We start from the raw sequence: 21945 nt of genomic DNA, 5'->3' as shown, positions 1-21945 counted from the left end.
CACCAGGAGAGGAACTGGAAATGACAGAATTTGAAATGTGTTTCCCTCAAGCTCAGATAGGAAAATAGGAGGAATCAGCTACGATCCAGGGACATACTGGTTCAAACCAGAGCTGATGCGCCTGATGGAGAGCAGTTCCACCCAAGTGGAGCTGGCTGGGGGTTTCCCCTGAAACACTCTTTGACCGAGAGGCTGGATCAACAAACCCAAAACTTACCAATTCCAGCTTTCTCTGGCTAAGGTTCTTGCTCAAGGATAGAGTTCTCCAAAACACTACTTTTTTGAAATGGGGGGATGTCTTCATAAAAAAAAATAATTTTTGGCTTCATCCAATATAGTCTGGGAATGAACTGCATTTTTATTGTATAAAAATGTTTCTTACCTCACTATACCTGGTAGCTCATACAAAGTAGATAAAGTAAGACACCAGAATTACTCCCAGCTTTAAGTCCAAGTGCTTATGCATATTTATGAGACTCACTTATTTTGTCACCCTCTGTAGAATACCTCAGATAAAGCACTATGAGACAAGGATTTATCCTGGTAAATAAAGATTCTAGAACAGACCACTCTCGATGGGAATCAAAAGGAAACATTCTAGTTTCTTTTTCAGGATTAATCTCCTGAGACTCAGGACTGATCTATGGATATAGAAGGCCATATGCCTTCTCACATATTAGTAGGCTCTTACTTTCTGACACAGGCCATGCAATAATGTTCCCAAATCGATCCATCCATATTCCTGACACTCCACAGCATATCTCAGCACAGATGTTAGACAAAAAGATGTTTCACAACTTTCTTGATTTTTGCCCCAGGTAAACTAATGAATTTATAAATGGAAATATTTGTGTCTTTGACCTATATACACCCAAATCATTACAATATGTACAACTTCATTTATTGTGCCTACTATGAAAATAGCAGGCAATATTAAACAGTTTCTTCCTAAACAGAAGAACCTGTTTGAAAATCAGTGACTGAACCAGAATATAATTCTAGTTTTAATCTAAATACTTTCACACTGAACTTCTGTGCAACTATTCTCATTCCTTTGGATTTTATGAGTATAGACCCGATATGGATTTAGTTTTGCATTTGTGGAATCTGCAGCAAAATTTTTCCAGCTATACATTGAATCTCTAAACTTAATTTCACCCCTGCAATCATGTATTATAACCTCAGGTTATAAAGTACAAGAGGCATTCAAGAACTGAATCATAAATCTGCTTTTTGAGGGTTCCCAAATTTATGTTTCCTTTTTCTTTCTCCTCACTTTCTCTGTTTAGGCTTCCTTTCCTTTTTTCCGTATGGCTCAACATTTCCATTACACATTTATTAGGAAAATAAGTACCATTAGGAGAAATTTAGAGGGGAGTGGAGCTTCTTTTATTTCATCTGAATACAGTCAGTCACTCACTGCACTCCAGACACAATATCTGCTTAAGTTAATTACCATTTCCCTAATTCAATTTGCAATGTGCTGGTGAGGTGTGAGGGTTGAGATTCAGATGTGTTTCCCCACAGTTATCAGATCATTACAACATGTAGGTGTGTGGATTACAGAATACTCCAACTATTTCCCAAAAAATTTGGTCTTCTCTTGCATTACTATTTTGGCTGCTACTTCAGGCAAATGAGCTACTTTTAATTTTAAATTGCAGTTACTGAGGAAGCACACACATCACACCTGGTGACCAACACCAACAAAGTCTGTAGACTGATGCAGCTTTGTAGAAAACTTGTTGACCAAGGACACCAAGCAGGAACTCCCAATCTGTGTAAGACATCGACTGTACATTTCATTCTCATTCAGAACAAGTCCTCATATAAGCCTTAATTCTCAAAATACCATTAGCTTCCAGTTTTTCCAATTGACCTACCTTTTGTAAATAAAAACCAAATCTTATGTTCTATGCCAAAAGGCTCTGATCTCCTTAAACAGGCAGTACATAGCCTCTGCAGAAATGATCACTCACTTCAGTTTCTGTGCATGTGCAATTCCTGCTGAAGCTAATGGTTTACCCAGATGCCCAGAGGTGGTACAAGTAAATCTGTGCTGTACAACATCCACCCACACCCACACACATCTGTGCTACCAGACCAACTCCTGCTGTACTTCTGTTTCTCCTACTCTCTGCATCATCCCTCTATGTCTCTAATTTTTGCTGGAGTAATTTGTTAACAAATACACAATGGGGAAAATTGTCTCTGGTCTCTCAAATCCATATACGCTCAATGAAACATGCATGCACACATGAAGTCACACACATGAGAGAAAGACAGTAGAAACACCCACTGCAAGCCCTTGCACTTTCAAAAAACACATGAAAGAAGTGTCTTTTATTTGGTAGGAGCACTCTTGGGAAGAAAAAAAGGAGAGGACAGGATCTGTCCAAGGAGGACAGACTTGCAAAGGCTGAGCGTTTCTGAATGAATCAGAAAGAGAAAAGGGACAGATGAAGCATTTATACCAATGTGGTATGACTGGGGGACATTTTGATAAACACAAGAGGGAAAAAATATTACAAGCAATGCTACCATTTGGGATATAATTCACAACTGAAATCCAAAGTGTCCTGTTAAAAATATAATTTCAAAATTATGACACTAACTTTTAACCATTTATTTTGCACACTTTTCATTCTCTATGTTTAGGTTTTGGGGTTTAGTACTTTTTTAATATAAAAAGACAGGAACAGTGTAGCACTTCTGGAAAGAGCAGAGCAGAGACTTTAGGTATAGACATCTAATCAGAAGATTACAGCAACACATTTTCTCTATATTTCCTCTCAAAGAACATATCAAAACTTGAGGAAAGATTTCCATGGTCAGCATATCTCCATATGGGATTGTAGGGCTACATGTTTTGTGGGTTATAAATTAGCTTTAACTCACACATACATTTGGCTTAAACTCATTTGGCATTGCTTCCTCAGCAAGTATATCTAAAATCCACATGCAGGTCAGTGTAACTGCAAAGCCTTTGCAGTATGTCTCTCCCTTTATATATGTAGTCCTACATACATTCAAGAACATGCTGTCCATATCTTCTCTGTGTCCCTGAGAGAACATTATTCATGGTTGTACTTTGTAACAAACAGAACTCTTCTGGCAAGTACAGCTGTGTGGAAGAGCTGCTCTTCCAGTGGCAGTGAAAGGATGCAAAATGGGTACAATGATTCCATTTTTTTAAGGCTAAGGTACGTCGTGAAGTTCAGAAAGGATCAAACATTTCCTATTGTAGATAAAATTGAAGAGAAAAAATCAGTTAAAAATGTATTCAAAGACCTGATTCTCTACTAGGGAGTTTGGCTACTTCAAATTCAGCCGATATAAAATCTCCCATATATGCGACAATCTATTTGCTGTTGTAGATAGTATTTGATTCCACAATTACACTGCATGACCAGTGATATATTTAAAGTACAAGCAATTCTAATCTATGTAATGAATAGCACAGTTAATATCACAAATTACAGAAAAGGGTTAAAAAACTTGTTATGTCCTGGGACTGGGATTTTAACTGGTTGAATATAAACATATATATAAAGTTTAGGTGGTTATGTAATACATATGCCCCTCTTGTACGTACGTAGTTCTAGTATTACAGGACTCATTCACAGTAAATGGGAAAGTTGCATGTGCCCCATAGTAAGGCATAAAAATTGTGTAAAATTGGAATCAATGATAAGAAGCAATTACTTTTAATCATTATGTTTGCTTTTTCTTGGTTAGTTTTCCACAATTGACACAGATGATGTGAACAGATTATTTCAATATCCCATGCAGACAGTGCAATGGAAGGCTCACTCCTAGTATTTTTGCTTTGGAGAAAGCAATTTTCATTGACTTGACTTTATTTACAACAGCATAAATTAAATAACTTTTAAGAGGTGGTAATAGAAAAAAATGGAAGATTTTCCTCTAGTGTGGACATACATTCAAATTTCACGCATCCTTTCAAAGTGTTTTCTGGACTCACTTGAAAAATGGCAAGAAATACGAGAGGGCATTTATAGCCAGATAATTAATACATATTAACCATATGTCTATGAAATCCCAAGGGAGTGTGAGACAGCAAGACGAGGTGAACAATAAGCACTTTCTTTTCTTTAATGGCTGCCTTATGTAGTGCATCAGGCCACAGTGTTAATGCAACAGTTCCGCAACCTGATTTCTGCTCCTGCATGCACGACCATTACAGGAAAATACGCAGACCTACTTTCTGACAGTGCACCTTACTGGTGTGGCTGGATGGATGAAATTTAGGAGTACCATCATGTTAGGATTTGGATACACTTCTAGTAGGTGTTATCCTCTTGTCAGAAAAAAAAGGAAAAACAAAAATAGAAAATGTGTTAGCAATTTGATTAATTGCATTTTAATACAATGATGTAATGATCAGGTAAATGTATCTGCTAATGGCTTTGGATAGGCTGTTAGGACAATGTCTAAGCACACTCTGGCTATCACATTTTCTCCTAGATCCCTGTGATGATTTACATAACCATTTCAGGAGCTTATCTTAGCTCTTTTCTTCTACAAATCAAGATAGGAACTCCAGTGTAATCACCTGACAATTGGTGATGGCTGTTTAATCTGTTATGACACCTCTTGAACTACGGTATTGTTGTCTCAGACTTCATCTTAGTCCCCGAGTAAACTGGACTAGCATTACAGAAAAATTAAATCAGTCATCTTCTTTGGCCAAGAGACCACATATTCATCAGATGTTTGAATCTCTTTCAAGGGTTGATTGTCACACAGGAAAATGACAGGTCTGTCTCCTCATGGTTGGAGAGCCTGACGGGAATGATATCCACATGCACAGTTTTTTGGCTGTTTTCCAACCCAGTAGACACATTTTGGTTTGGAAAGAAGTTATAATTTGACAACACCAAAATCATTAATGATCACTGGAAGACAAAATAGCTTTCCATATTCCTGTCTTGCGTAAATGTAGTGGGTCAGAAATTTAGGTTACATCTATTCTGTAAGGGGAAGACATGACTGAAGAGGGGGGGGAAAGGGGGTATCTTGCTAGTCCAGCAAGAGTGGATAACAGTGGTGTCAGGTTAGCAAAGCAGTCGCACATCTAATTGTCCAACTTGTTTCAACCGAGCAGTAGCTGTGCTGTCAGGCCTTTTCCAATTAGGCATCTCCTGCTGACAAAAGTCAGCCTAGGGCTGCCTCTTCCTAATCTATGTAGACCTTTGACTGTGGGGAAGAAGCACCTTTAGTGGGCAATTTCCTACACAAGGTAGAAATTTTTCTACTTCTCTAAATGTTAACTAGCCATTCAAGACTCATCTAATCACCCATATAAAGACACAGGCAACCCTGGAAGACGATTCACCTTACCTTTGCAATAGATGCCAGCAACAGGCGAGACGAATCACCCTTCAGTTTATTGACTATAAGGATGACATAGATGATTGGCATAAACAGCTTTAGACATTTAAAGCTGTGGCACAAATTTCGTTGCTGGTGTGCCTCAAATCTCACTTCTCTATCCCCCAGCTTCATTTGCAGTTCATTACTGGCTGAAATCCTAATGTATATAGCATTTTGAAGGCTGTGGTACATTTCCTCATTTTCAGTTTTGCAAGAATAATAAGAAAATTCCTTGAGTTACAAAACAGCAGCAGTCAATAGTTCGGTGATAGGGCAATTACAAAAATAAACAGTCCTGCTCTAAATCTCTAATGCAATCTTCTGCTTAGAGATATGCTAACACCTCTGAATCAGTATGACCTACCTTCTATTAGTAAACTTATCAGTAATATATCCATTAACTGATTTAGTTGGTATGCAAGAACTTAATTATGCAAGGAGACAGGGCACAGCTCTGTTACAGTGAGATGTGGTGTGAAACACCTAGTGGAACCAAGTAATTTCAAAAGCCTGAAAACTATGTTAAGCTACAACACTACACCATGTGGTTTCACACAGGGTATTGAAAAAAATAATAATTTGAGAAACATTTAAAGGAAAATTTTAAATTACCAAATCTATGTAAGGAGGCTACTGAGTTATTCTGTGGCTAACTCATGAGCTGTAATAGCAGATGTGTTCCATACAAAATGTTTTAGTAATTTCTATGTTTCTTAGTAGTAATTTCAATGAATGAATGAATGAATAAGGAACAAAGCATCACAAACTTCACTGATATTGGCTTGGAATATCAACCTGTCCTTTCTGCCAGGTGAAAGATGTTTTTCACTTACTTCATTGTCTTCAGTGAAATGTTTAGCACATCATTCATATATGAAAAACAAACAAATCTCTAAATCTCAAAAACTCATACAAATTCTCTCCTCTCCTATCCCACAGGAAAGAAGAGAACTAAGGAAAAAACACATAAAAATGCTGCTACTACATCTGAGTGAGAACAAAACTTTTGGAACTGCTTCTTATACTCCTGTAGCAATATGCTGATTTTATGCATGAGCATCAAAGTACTTTCAAAACTAAATTACTAGATTTTTGCAAAATCACTTGAAATTAATATTTCTTCCGTTTTACTCATAATGGGCAGAGCCTGCAGAAACTTGACGTCACAGAGAAAACCTGATATACTGCCAGGGACCCTGGCTTCTAGACCTGGGAGGAAAGGCTAAAAAACCATTTAAATTCCCCCTCTGCTGTTAGCAGATAGCTTATTTCACTTTTGCCATTTATTTTCCTAATTTATTAGCTAGAGGTCATATCTTTAAACAAGCTCCTAATGGCTTCTGTTCTATCTATTTAGTACAAATTTCCCCACTGAGGTAGCTGCAGAAGTTAATACTAGCCTTTCTACAAAATATCCTCCTACCTGTAGGGACTAGGCATTATATCCTCAGTGGAAATGTGAGGATGCTGAGCAACTCTGACAAGAAACCCTGGAAAGTAGCAGTCAAGGGAAAGAGAAATCTATTTTTACTTTTGTTGCCACATTAACATTTTCGGCTCTTCTGCTATGGCACGCAGAATTCAGGAATGGACCCCAAAAGAAACTGCTGATATTCAGTGTCATACTCACTGAGATAGGAGCAGCAAAGGGATGTCTTCCTGCTGAAGAAGAGGCTGACCCTTTGACCTTAGCTGTTCCCACTCACATACAGATATAGAAATGTAAGCTACTCAGCATGATACCAGTTAATTTAAATTACCTAACATCCCAAAGGGCAGCTCCCTGCTGAGGTGTCTTTTCTTTTCTTTTTCTTTTGACCTTCTAATACAGAGTAACTTTTCACAAGGATAAATCAGATGGTCAGCTTGGAAGTATTCAGTTTCTGTGGCCTTTGGAGGTTTGTGCAAAAGGTCACCTCAGACTACATTCTGCTGAATAAGGGGTTGGAAAATTGCTAAATTATACTGAATGGTCAGATCCTCAGTCTTTGGAAAAAGGTGTAGCTGCACCATTGTAGCCATCTCTCTCCTCCAACTGAGTTATGCAATAACCAAAACTAGATGACAGATTTCCTTTTTCATGACGGCAATTTATTTAATTACTTTTCATCTAAGCAACTGCGGTCCTGTCAACCCACAGAACTTGCATTGTTTTAACCAAATCTGTCCAATGTTTCCTGCTTCCCTGGGTTAAATCCTGCTGTGCTGCCTGGTGTGACAGCACCAAATTTGGCCCTTTGGGTCACAGGGTGGAGCAGGACCTCTGGGGCCCCAGGAGAGAGATCCCATTGGGCTGCTCTGCAGCACCACAGCATCCTTCCATGGCAAGCTGTTATCTGGCACATTAAAGGGTCTAAACCCCAGACATACACTGCTAACGTAGAAATTACAGTCATCATTACAAGAAACATTAAATGGTAGAAATTACAGAGATTGCATATTTAGAGAAGACCTGATAGATCTATCTAAAATATATATAAATAATGACAACAATACAAACTAAAGGGCTTAATGAAAAGTATTTCCATTTTGCACATGCGAACTTTGCTTAGGTATGACTGTGTCCACAATGTGAGAAATAGTAATGCTTTCCCTGTATATGTAATTGTGAATTGATCAATTAACAAATCAAATATCCCTTGTGTACTGTAGATCTGCATTTAGATTTCTAGATCCTTTCAGCTCTGGGATTTCTACTTTTCTTTATTTTTCCTATTTACACACATTTCTGTTTATGCCCTAATCCCCCTGAACTGGTAGTCAAGACACTGGACAAACTCAGCTTTGCTTGAAGAGCTAACTTTGGTTATCAGCAACCTGTGGGTCTTGCTGCTTGACATTAGTTTGATGGAAATGATGATTTGTTCCTTATTCATCATTTGTCTGGCTCCATAAGCTAAGTTGGTGTTGGAGGGCTTTGCAAAGTTAGCAATGACCCTCTGACACCTCCTTTGCTCCTGTCAGGTGTCCCAGGCAGCCCTAGTGTGGCTCAAACCCTGGGAAGCTGCACCCCTGCCATCTCCTGCAAGTCGTTTTCTCCCACTGAATTCTCTAAGGGAACCAGTGTTCATTTCAGCTGAAGTACAGAAAAAGATTTAACCTGTTTTTCTAAGGTTTCTCAAGTTTAATACATTATTTTATTTGTTAAGAAAAGGTCTCTCTTTTTTTCAGTTAAATTATACAACAGTCCTTTATCGTCTCAGCAGGGCCTCTGGAAGGTGTTAGCTAGCATTTGGAGCTCCTACACAAATAAATCCCGAGGGACTTGAGTCAGACAGCAATGTTATCTTTTTTTGTTAAGGATCCATGTGGTGATTTACTCTTACTGGGCTGGTGGGAACTGATAGTAGGATCTACGTATGTAAAGCACACAAAGCATGCATGTAATTTTCTGCCAGAAAGGGACCTTTCTTCCAGTATATTATGCTTGTGAACAAATCAATTAAAAACATATTCTCATTAGCCAGGTGAACATATTTTTTGCTGGAAATTGTAACCTAAATCATAGCTATCTACTTTTAGACTTAGCAAAAAAGATATGCACCCAGTAGCAAGGTGGGAATCGATAAGCAGACCATGAGTTCTGAGCCAGTATAATTAGTTTAAAATTCTGAATGTGCCACTTGCAGAAAATTTAATTATAAGCCCTAGAAGAAAATAAAGTCTGTGTTTTTTCCTTCTCTGCTCATGATCTCCTGTCAACTGATATTTTTCAGTCCAGTTGTGTCTGTCCTTGCCTTCAACTCTCTATATCCCATATAATACTTTCAAAAGATTTTGCCTTGAAAGGACCAGGCACAACTGACAAGAAAATGTTGGACCTAAGACATTCACAGGAGAAACTGAGGAGACTCCTCATAATGATATGGATTCCATATGAATTATAAGTATACTCTGAATATGTCTGCTGCTAAAGCTCTTCCCTTTGAGGAGTGACTTTTATTCCCCTGATCATGGGAGGTATGCACTGGCTCTGCCCTTGGCTATCCCCGTTGAGGCTGGACTGGCTGCATCACCAACACATCACTTGACCCAGACCACTTCTGTTCACCATTTGGCACCCATCTGTTTCCTCAGTTCAAAGTGCTTGAAGTAAGGTGAAGACTGCATTACAGCTCCCGGGGCAATAATCTATATAACCACAGCAAGTCTCCTCTAAGAAGGAATGAGCTGGTTTAATATAGCTCAAGAAGAGCAGGAATCAATAGACATAGAGCATGGATGGTCAGGGGAGTGGTACCCATGGGGAAAAACTCAAGGAAGGAAATTACTTGGCACTGGTATATATACCTGTGCATTTCCTCTGCTCAAAGAACTTTCATTTGATCAGTAAGGCCCAAATCTGAGCCTCAGGTGGCCCAGCAGTTTGCAGTAAGAGTAATTTAGGGAGGTTCAGCTGGGAACGGGCAGAAGTAAAATCATATGTTACTCCAGCACAAATTAAAGAAGCAGAAAGCTGTGGTCAGAGATTGAAGTAGCTCAGACATGCTATGGGTCTGCACAGAGGGGGCCCTCTAACACCCACTCACCAGTGGGTTACACCACCTTGCTACACCAATTTACATCCCATTTCAGAGCCCTAAGTTGGCTCTGAAGTAAAGCTAAAGTTGAGTTCAAAGCAATGCAGCTGCTTCCAGGAGCTGCTGTGCATGGGGCAGGACTGTCAGGGGAAATAGTGATTTCTCTTTGAAGTTCTGTTGCTAGATGCATGCTGATTGTCTCATGTTACTGTAAGCATGAAGTGACTTAAAAGTTGAGCTCTCAATTTACTGAGTAGAGGACAACAGGAAAGGCAAAAATATTTGTCAAGAATGCTAATGACTTTCATGTAAGGCCCACATGTCTAGAAAACCAAAGAACTGAAATAAAATTGATTTCTAGAAATCATCTTCCAAGAAAACAGATACACTGACACTGGATACCAATCATATTATTGGCAAGACAAACAACACAATACATAGGAAAATTAATTTCTCATTAAGTGAAATATAAACCATTTGGGGCTTGGGTTTCATAAACCACTCAATTTTTATTCTGATATGTAAATTTGTATATTTATAGGTTTATGTATTTAAACAGAGAATATGATATACATAGTATTTATATTTTACTAGGATATAACTGAAAATATAACAATTAATAGAAAGAAAAGACTTAATAAACACAAGGCATGAGCTTTTAATCAGATCTCCTCTTATTACCCCCTGATCATTGGAGTGCAGCAATACTATATCCAAGAAATATTCTAGAGTGAATAGTTTGGGGCCCAAGTTCAGCAATTCAGCTATGGCCCTAGTAACCTGGGAATAACTCATTGCTGCTTGAGCTATTCTGTGATACATTTGGCAGATGGGAAGGTACGGAGCAAGGAGAGTGATCATGCAAGGAAGTCTGAGGTTGGTCACATGACTGATAAGATTCTTATCTGACTTCGCTTCCGAGACTGGATGGTACCGCTTGCCCATAAATTAGCTTTCCTTTATCAACACGCATCACCATAATACGATTCCAGAACTTTATTGGGGGTTTAGTTCTCTTATCTCTGTCTCTGAGGCTGCTGAGACTGGCCAGAAGTGCACATCACAGTGTGGTAAAGGTATATAATTTACAATATGTAAACGTATATAATTTATTGCCCACTATGAGTGTGCTTGCAACTACAGTTACATCATACAAAAAATTTTGCTCATAATATGCATCGGCCTTTGTAAGGGAGAATAAAGCAGCCTGAGAATATGTTTAATGATATCATAGTATATGACATGCACTGCAGGGTCTTTGCTCTCAGAAGTGTCATTTGCTGGCAAAGTGTGTCTGTGCATCCTGGTTATGTATTGGCCATGCAAACTATCTTCCCCCAAAAATATCTAACAAGAAACAGTTTCTTTTATCATCTGTCTTGCTAGAGTGGAGAACTGTTAGTGCATACAGTGAGTTTATATAAGGAATGACAAAAGTTTGATTTCTCTGGAAAGATCTAACTCTAATGTCATCACTTTAAACCAAAGTGAGTATTTCTATACTATTCTTTTGCACTGCATACCTAACCATTGTTTGTAGTTCATCTTTTATATCTTACCAGTCAAATCCTCCACTGTGGAAAGGTACCAAAGAAATCAATAGATAGCTGAAAATATATAGTATTCTTGAATAGAAAGACATTGCTCCAAAATTTTGCATAAATTGAAAATTATGCTGAGTATCTGAACTATCCTCAGAAGGCTTTGGTTACCACCCTATAGCATTCTATAAATATATTTGTCAGTGGTATAATGTAGCTGCACAGTACTATGAAATGAGGGTGGTATAAGGATTATTGTAAAATAGAATTGAACTGAATTAGAAAACAAAGTTTTCCAGGAAGGACAGGCTGTAAGTAACCTGGGCTTGCAAAAATTCTATCATCAGTAAAGAATAAGTCTGAATTAGAAACACAATCTTAATTTCTAAAGTCAGCAAAAATCAAACTTGTTGTACAAATACATTTTTTTTATTCTATGTCACTTGTACAATGGTCTAAAGACTGGCAGTTTGGATGCAAAATCATATGCATAAAGACCAGGAGGTTATTTTTCTCTTTAAAATTGACTGGGTTTGTTGCAAAATAATGTGATTGATTAGATTATACTTATAATTTACTTGACCGCAGAGGGATGCTTTTTCTCCTGTTTTAAGTGCTCTGACACTAGTGGTGATATCTACTGAGTGAATTTAACTGTGGTGTGTTCCATATCTTGAAATATAAAATTTCTGAGGAGACCCTTGATCTTTATAAATTCTAATCTTTTTATCATGTTGAATAGAAACTCTTCCCAGTCTATTTGAACCTCCCAAGGACAAATAATGTAATCCGCGGAAAATCTCAGGCTTTCATCTAGAAAAATTCCATCCCCATGTGATATTTGAGCAGCTAGCTGCTAGAGCTTTACAGCACCGTTTCACTCTAAAAAGCAAGCATTCATCACCCAAAAGTGCAGTTTGTCTTCTGAAAAAGATGTAGGAGCAAATACAGTCCAAAATGATGAGTCGTTCCACTCGAATGGCCTCTGAAGACTGCTATGAAGAAATACATTTAATATTGCTATAGAATGGCTAAAATTTTATTGAAAGACTCTTCACTACCTTTCATTTAAGTTCCACTAAGTCCTTTTATGGATGCAGGTGAATGAAATAACAATATTTTCCAAACCTAAAGTATTGGCTCAGACCTTTACCTCAGGCAGAATAAAATATGCTGTACTTCCCTGGGATTTTCACTCTTCAGCAGGATGAATGGTTGTGTGTGTGTGTAAATATGTGTATGCAAGACATAAAAATCAAGCTGTAAATCTGAGCTCAGAAATAGCCTGCAGAGGAATCACCAAGATTTCCTGATTATTCCCAATAACATTACCCCCAAGAAGGACCCTGCAAGAGTCTTTGGAGGATTCTGAGAAAAGAGGTTTTAACCTTTGGCAAGGAAATGGCCCCTAGTTTTTTGAAACTGTATGTTTTTGAAGAGAACAGAACTGTGTATATTTTTGTTGACAGAGTAGCATCAATAACTTCCTCCATTGGGAATAACCCTCAAGACCCTCAAAATTCCAACCAACTACTGAGCTCGCAGATGGAAACAGCTTTGTGTAGGGTCCCCCACTTCAGTTACGTGCCCTGGACATGGGTGTCTACTGTGTGTTGAAGACACACTGATCTGCTGAACACTTCTGGTTGAAACATGGTTCTAACTGAGTGTTAGTCTTGATGATTCATTACCTCAAATTAACCTCACAATAAACCCTCATTTGAACAATGTCAAAATGCAAAGCACAGAACTCTTCAAATAGTACCACAGACACGTGTTTTCTTTAGCCCTAGGCACAGCAGTGATACATTTTGTTCATCTTTTATGGACTTTGGTGTTAATCCCTGTATGAGATTATGATGGTAATATCCTGCAACAATGTGCCTGTAACAATTATAGCAACAATTACTACTACTCCTGCTGCTACAACTACCACCACCACAATTTCAAAAAAGTCTCTTTCAGCATTTCCCTATGTGCCGATTGTTTGAATGAAGATTAAGATAGATGATTGAGGTCTTGCCTACATGGAAAGATTAAAAATTACTTAACTCCAGGCTGAATTCCTCTGAAAGCCAGCTAAGATTGAACAGGCTTCCCTGGACATTCACTAATCCAAGCTGTCTGAGGTACCTATTTAAGTGTAAGATACATCACCCTTTTCTGATATTTATTTCTATTTCTTTCTCAGTTGGGCTGATAAAATATCTAATTTTAAGAAGTCTAATCCCTCCATCAGAACTGAGGTGCCTGCATTCCCCAGGTACAGCCTTGAGGCAGCCCAATGTGGGCTGCCAGTGCTGGGTCCCCCAGGGGCTGCCAGCAGCCAATCTGTCTGGCCAGAAGACTATTTCTGTATTTTTACAGTAGGCAGTCGTTAGAAAAAACTACAAGTACAGACCCAGGTGTATGTGCTAAAAATGAGGAATCCCACGTTTCCCTTGGGTAGTGCTTGAAATCCTTATGGCTGGACTCGAAATGTGGTGTCACAGTCCTCTGCCAGCATGACTCCTGTCATTCATTTGGAAAGAAAAGTGAAATGCAATTTATAGAAGATCTCATGATGCAGAAGAGATGCAATACTAATCAGAAGATGAGTCTAAAGGGTTGATTTCCATTCAACACATTTATTGAAAGAAGTAACTCCCATTGGAATGAATTTTCATTTTTTAGCAGCTCTCATTTCTGCAAGGTATCTATTCTATGAAGATTCGGGCTAATCTGTTTCCCCAAAGTTTGGAAGATTTGTAAGATATACAGTAGTATTTTTGTAAGAAAAATGTTGTCATAATCCACACTCTTTGAAATAAAGTGCTATCTAACTATCCGTCTTCTAGTAGTCACTCAATCTTAGACCAAAACATAGTATTTATTTGGATTATTTTTCTGTAGCTCTATAATATATGATGTCTTATAAAACCCATGGTTAGAAAGGAAACTCTGAAAGCTACACTCTGCATTACATTTGCTTTCCTCATTTAGTTCTATAACCTTTTCAATTATCCTTAAAAACTTGAGGAAAGATGAGGTTGTTTCAAGGACAGTCCTATTTTCTTTTTACCAAGCAAGGTCTAGAGTCCAGTCATAGTGATTTTGAATGCCAACTTAGTATGAAGCTTGCAAATTCTCACAGGTTATTCAGTATTCCAGGAAACTGATCCAGGTCCAAATTGGAAACACATTATGTAACTGTATCTGGCAAGAGAAGAAATTAGATTTATTGATTAGGTTTTTTATCAAATAATACTTCACACGGAAGTGTGAAGCTGTCTATAGGGCATGCCTGATTGCAATCACAGACCATTAACAAAGGAATAAACCGGCTTAAGCACATTAAAGCCTTTACAGGATATATTGAGCAGTGTTAAAATAAAGGATGTCATAAATTGTGTGCTGCAGCACTTTTCAAACAGCCAGTCACCTCTGCTGTGAACTTTACTGTATTTTAATCATCCAAACTGTGCTGTTATCAGAGTGTCTTTCTTAAAGAACAAACTCAAGCTTACCCAGAAGTTATTGGAATGCTTGATCAATTTTTAAACTGCTTGCCATTGCCTCAGCTTAGACAACTGATATTCTGCTTAACCAGAAAATGTTAAAAACCGTGCACGTTTGCCTAATGAGAAGTTTTCAAACAGCCTTTCTGTGCTGAAACTTGCTTACCCATCAGCACATAAAGTGGGAAAAAAAACCTGGCTAATTACTGTTTATCTACCATGTTTTAAATCCCATTTTGCTGGATTTTGTTGAAAAAGTCATTCAGAAGCATACATTTTCTCCTTGCACCCCATCCTATTTGGTCAGGTATCGGCCACATTATTGGACTGCACATATTCCAAACTACAGGTGGAAATTTTTTTCTTAGGTAATTTTACTCTTTTACTGAATTTCTGTATGACAGATCTCAGCAATACTCCAAAACTGTTATCATGTTTTAAAAGGCATTTCAAATAGCTCTTTATACAAACATCTTCAAGCAAGAGATCTATGGCTGTTCCTCTTCACTAAAAAACATTCAGCTGGCAATAGTCTTCCTTTGCTGCACCTCAGGGGCGAGGCCAGGGCCTATGCGTATCTCTAATCTGTGCTTCAGTCAGTTCAGGTTTTGACAGTAATAATTCTGTTGCATCAGAGATGTCAGGTTGTTGGAGGACTTCCCTGGTGCCATCACAGTTGGGAAAAAATGAGCTTGAGTATACCTGGTCCCATTACAGTCACATCTCCCCTGCAGACTCAGCCTGGCTTCAACCAGTCTATCAGTTTGCAATACATGACCTTGCATGAGCAGTGATGTTATGGAATATATTTTGCTCTCAGTTGCCTTGGAATATGTATGTCACAATATTCACGTGGTACCATTGTGTTATGTTACAGTTCGTAAGGTCTACTTGGTGTGTTGCCCAGCTGTGCCAAGAAAGAGGAAAACTTTCCAGCCTTACAATACTTTCCTCTCAATGAGGTTTTGGGTTAAGTATTGTAGCTAGCACTTAAAAAAACTCACTTTTTACTGACTCTAGGTTTCACCATGTATGTTGTAAACCTCACACTGTTTAACACTACTTACAAGTAACTGCGTTATTCTTATTGCTAGGAGACCTAAGAAAATAATAATCCAAAATTAAAAAAAAAATATGATATAATAATTATATTTATAGAAAATATATAAAGTAATGATAACAGCAACAGCAACAAAACAACAACTATTATTATTGTTAATAATAATAGTAATTTATTCAAGAAAGTATGTCTGACATCTATATTTTAAACTCAGAGTACTGTATTAGGACACTGAGCAGTCTGTTGTTCATTCAGTGGATGAAGAATTAGGAAACACTACAGCTGTGAAAGAGGAGTAATAATCTACTCAGTTATTGAACAAAAAATACAATGCAAGAGAAATGCAGATGAATATTTACATCTAATTAAAATTATCAGCTGAAATTACAGAGATGTGTTAGTGTAAATCTGGAACAATCTTGTGTATGCTTTGGTAGAGGTAGAATGCAAAACTGTAACACTTTCTGTGAAAGCTTCTATTCTACTACTGGTCTTTAACAAGAAAAAATATTAATATGATTGTATTCTCTTGACTGAGTACCAAAACTATTGAAACCCAATTTGTTGAAATGAGTTACGGGATTTCATTTCAGAGTGAAGAGATTAAACATGGTTACTTATCTGTCACCCAGCAGCTTATTTAGTTTGTCACTCATCTGCACTGAAGTCAGCAGTCCAAAATCAATATACTGCAGCTGCAGAATAAATGCAGTATATGCCCTTGGAAGAGGAAAGCATGTGGTGTGTAAAATGATAGGTATGATGATCAAAGTGAAAGTGAACAATAGATTTTTATTTTTTTCTTTCCTATACTGATTCTAATAAAGAGGAGTGAGCCCTGTAAAGCGAAAGTGTTTTCACTTGCACATGTCCATTCTTCAACTCTCTTACTGCACCTGTGAATATAAAAAAGAGATGACGGAAACTTTTTTTTTAAGAATACTGTTCTTAATTCTCTCCCAGTAGGGTTATTGTGTGAATGCATATACTTCCACACATATTTTATTGCTCTCCTATATGCACGTATATACACACAAACATATACCCACAGAGACACATCCGCTATATACATTGAAAATGAAAGGAAAAAAAAGGTATAAATTAAATTTTTGCACTCTTATTTGACTGATAAAAATACGATTTTTTTCTAGTGAGCTTTTGTTAGATGAAATAAAAGTTTAATTAAGCGAAAGAATGCAAAGAAGCACTCATATTTTAAATGTCTTATGAAGATTATCTAATTAATCCCTACAACTTCTCAAAGTCCCTTTGTAATATTTCTCTATTAAGATGCTGTTTACTCCCACTTCTTGCTAATTAATGTGGATGCAAAACAAGAACAGACCAGTCCCTCTGGTCACAGCATATCTACCTGCCGCAGCTCATTTTTCTGCCATCTATCATCATTCTTTATTATAGACTTGAGGTGGTTTTAAATCTACATGACTTTGGGTCCTTTTATGAAGGGTATTTAGATAAATAAAGATGCAGATAGGTGAGATTTTGAAAAGACCTTTGTCTGAGGTCAGAACCTGCTTTATAAATATATAAAAATACTACATGTGAGAACAGCCTCTGTTCCAAAGAGCTCAAAGTCTCAACTGACAAAATCTTATCGCCTCCTTTTTTTGACAATTTAACATATTTTCTCTGTTGCATGTTCTTGTTACATATTTGCAAAACCATCTCTTCTTTCTCTCACCTCCCTTTGCCAATGGAAGTTCACCCAGTTAGCTGACTGCCCTTCTGTTTTCTGTGGTAGCCTTTAACATTCAAATACTCTCAAGTAACTGTCCTGCTACGATGTCTGATTAATTTAATTTTTGCAAAGCTTCATGGCGATTCCTGTACAATTAGCTGCATGTAAACCTTTCCCCTCTGCAGTTATGTGCAATAAGGAATCATTACAATCATGTAGCAGCAAAGGCTACTAAAAAAAAAATAAATAAAAAGCAAGCAATACTGTATATAGTCCACATACAAAGTATTGGTGAAGAGAAGAATAGTTGAAAACAGCCAATGAATAAGCTGTATAAGAAGCTAAGCTTGTATCTGCACTGACTTTTACAACTGACCAGGTTATGCAGACCCATCCTTTTGCACCTTCATAGTATCCTACAATATGAGTGAAAGCCAATTGTATCACACATCTTATTTCTCTAAGTAATTTCAAAGCACAGGCATCCTAGGCAACTGCCTGTGGAACTGCCATTTACTCTGACGGTGGAAAAATCATTCCATCTTAACTCAAAGACATAAAACCCACCAAAAACCACAAACCCTGAAAGAAGACCAGACCTTTTCCAAGGGACAGATAAACATGTGAATCAAACTTAAAAGCAAGAATTAACAAGTTTGTTTCCCAGATAAAGTTCTCCACGTTAGATTGCTGTGGGAAGACAGAGTTTTGTAGAAGGAAAGAGGCTAAAACCCCAAATCATGTTAAAACAGAAATCCTGGTGTTTCACCCTGTTTTTGCTCCCACCATTTCTCAGCTTGCCCCTGCTCCCCTGATGTAGATCACTGTCTCCATTGGAGTGATTTCTTTGTAGCTCACACCACAGAGATGTCTCCTTTGAAGTGTTTGCAGAGAGGCCATCACACAAAAGTGACTATAGTTTCAGGCTTCATTAACCCTTTGTGGATTTACTACTGATGGCCTGGTAGGCACTCTGCTTACTAAACCAATTCATTTATTGGATGCTACACCAGCTAACACAGAGAAGTATGTCACCAGGTGCCTCTTTCAAAAAAGTTCAACTAGGGTATAATAATGAATAAGAGACAGAAGACATGTAAGTGATTCAGACAAACTTATGAAAACATTTTATGTGGATTTTGTTTCCTGAAAGTTGAGTTTTGATGGCTTTATGGCAACTTTCTGTTTATTTCCTTCTGCTCTTGAAAGATGGTAGTGTGTGAACCAACAGACCTGACCTTAGATGGACTATGTGAAATGTATGTAATGAAAAGCAGTAACTCCAAAAAAAACCATAATGAGAGTAACCTCAGAGCTTCTCCATCTCTCACCATCAGTAAGAAGAATTGGACTGTCTAGCCATATAGACCCGTTTTGTGCTTGTTGCTTGCAGGAACCTCAGCCTCACTACATTGCTCAGGTCCACTCCTTCCCTCCAGTCTGCTGGAAGAGTTTTTGCAAGCTGTCAGCAGCAGAAAAACAATAACAGATCTCAAAACTCAAAAAACCCAAACTTCAGCTGTTTCCTAATGCTTAATTTGCAAGGGACTAAGAATCACGCCTCAGCACTTCCAGTTTGAATGGGTGACCTGCCCAGTCACAGCTAGTGGTCGCTGGAATGCAGAGATGCTCTGTCTGGATGTATCACATAATCAGGCAGCTCCAGCCAGCTATTGGAAGTGCAGCCAAACACATGCTCATGTCAAAAATAGAAATTTGTCTAACTAGTGTGTTGGCACCGCTTTGACAGGTATACGATTTATAAACTATTCCTCGAGGGGAAAAGGAAGGCAAATTGTTTAAACAAAAGTGTCGGTACTTTCATCACCCTCTTTCCTGGGCAGCGTTTTCTGACCCGTGGCTGTGTTCCAGCGTTCTCCGATACCAAGTGCTGCTGAGAAGCTTCCATCTCAGCAAAGTCGGGTACTGTGTTCCTGGAAGTTAAATTATAACAATAACTTTGAAGAGAACTGAACCCCCCTGGCTGATAAAATGATATACCATAATAAAAAGGGAAAGGCACAGCTACATTTTGGCTTGAGTTTCCCAGACTTAGTGCAGTTGCCTGCTGTCAGCAGAGGATGTGTGTAATCACCAGTGGCAGTGGGCACCACCAGCTTTGAGTGCTGTCTTGAGAAGGAGGAGAAGGAGATTTGACCTTGCCTGCTCATAGCATACGTCATTCCCTCCCTGCCTGCAGCTGCTGGTCTGACCCAGTGGGGTGGCATCTGCACTCAGGCGTGACTAGACCCTGGCAACAACCACCTGGTTCTTCACTTCACCATTCAGGAACATTCTTCTGCAGAGGGTCAGGAGCTGCCCTGGTCTTTGCTGAAGACTGATTTGGCTTATTTTTCACTTGAGGGCCTTCACTGGGTGCACATATAGGAACTGAGCTAAAAAGACCATAAAGACTTCTTTCAACCACAGTGGAAGAAATCTGGGAGCTAGAAGGCATCGCACTCCTCCAAAGAGAGCAGTAGAACTTGTCTCAGCAGCACTGAGACTTAGGATCCAGGCAGTGCCTCATTGCCTCTGGCTAAGTTCCCGTTTGGCCTTGGGACTCTCAGTTCTGGATCCCACTGTGTGAACTCCTTTTTTTTTATTTTCCTCTCTCATGTCTGTTTGGTGGTTTCCCAGCACCACACGGCAATGCCTTAGCAGCAAGAGGAGGGATGGACTGTATCTTCTGAGGGATGGACCTGGCTGTCTGCTAAGGAAGGGACCCGGTTGTTTACTGATCATCGTGCTGCCTCCCCAAGTTTGTTTGTCTCTTGGAGAGTGTGTGCAGGCACACAGCTATGGGTGATAGGCAAAGTCAAGCCCAGAGTGTTCTTGTTAAAGCCTTGGCCTCTGCTAAGAGTTTGAAATGGGCCTTCCTTGCAGCAGTGGAATTAACCTGAGATGGCCTGTCTTTCACTTCTCTATATAGTCAGCTGGAACACAAAAAAAATCTGCAGTAGTGCTTTGGGATGCTTTTTCCCAAGGCAAAATGGATACCTCGGAGATAAGTAACATTATGCTTCATCCCCCAAACAAACACGTCTAAACAGCAACACATTGTAAAACATTGACTTCTGTTGTCAAGGTTGCCTACTGTAATTCCAATTGCCATCAAAGGACTTTTAACATTTTATCTCAGTCAATAGAGACAAACATTTTGTGCCAATTAACTCAATTAAAATGTGGTGCATTACAATAACAATTAACAGCTGAGGTCTCTGCAAAATGCTGTTTACAAAAGCATTTTTTGCTAATCTGTGAGTATTCTGAGGCTTGAGGCTTGTCGCCTGGTGCTGCACTGCCCTCTTTGGCTTCTTTCACATTGAAAAGTTAGGTTGTTTTAGAAAACATAATCAACTTGGCATGTCCTCTGCTTCAAACATGCAGCTGGAGACATCAATAGAAGATTAAGGGATATAGGTCAAATTTTCCAAAACACGGAAGAGATTTAAAAGTCTTTCATCAAAACTTAGACTTCTAGATAACTGCATTGGCAAATCATATCCTTACTCAGAGAACTCTTTTACCTCAACAGCATTTGTGCCTCCTTGTGCACCAGCTGATTGAAAAGCCTCCAGTCCCGTTAAACGCGTTTATGTCACGTGTCTGTCACCTCTGACTGCAGGATTATTCATGACAAGAAACATGACATAAAGCAAAACTAATTTAATCTACCTTTGGATAGGTTTAACATAGGAGAATAATGTGTCCTTGCCCTGCCAGAATTTTATAAATTACATAAACCAAATAAAAGGATTTTGACTTAAGGGTAAAATCTTTACTAATCTATAACTTCAATGACTATGATGTGAGCCTTGATTAAGAAAGAGCTGTGATTTAAAGAAGTCTTTATGGCTGCACCTGATTTTAATGGAGTAGATAGCCATATTCATAAAGCCTAAACAGTCACTATCAAGCATTAACACTTGGTTCTACTGCCTTTTCTGAAGGGATGGACTGTGCAGTCATGCCAATGACTGCTCAGCTTCAGTGGTCAGAGTATACTAAATAGGACTACTACTTTAAAATTATTTTAAACTGTAATCCATACAATTTTGGTTGAAAGTCCCATGTGTGATTCAAGAATACTCTCTACCACATGCAGAACATAATGTTATTTACATGTGGAAAGTAAAGCACTCCAAGAAAAACTCTGAAAAATCAAAAGGTGATAAAACCAGTGGGAAGAGATGTGAGTTGCCAAGAAGAAGTCAGATCAAATTAATAT

Source organism: Manacus vitellinus, unplaced genomic scaffold, assembly GCF_001715985.3.
Source record: "Manacus vitellinus isolate BGI_N305 unplaced genomic scaffold, ASM171598v3 scaffold_11_pilon, whole genome shotgun sequence".
In the NCBI taxonomy this organism is placed as follows: domain Eukaryota; kingdom Metazoa; phylum Chordata; class Aves; order Passeriformes; family Pipridae; genus Manacus; species Manacus vitellinus.
This window is presented reverse-complemented; position numbering follows the sequence as displayed.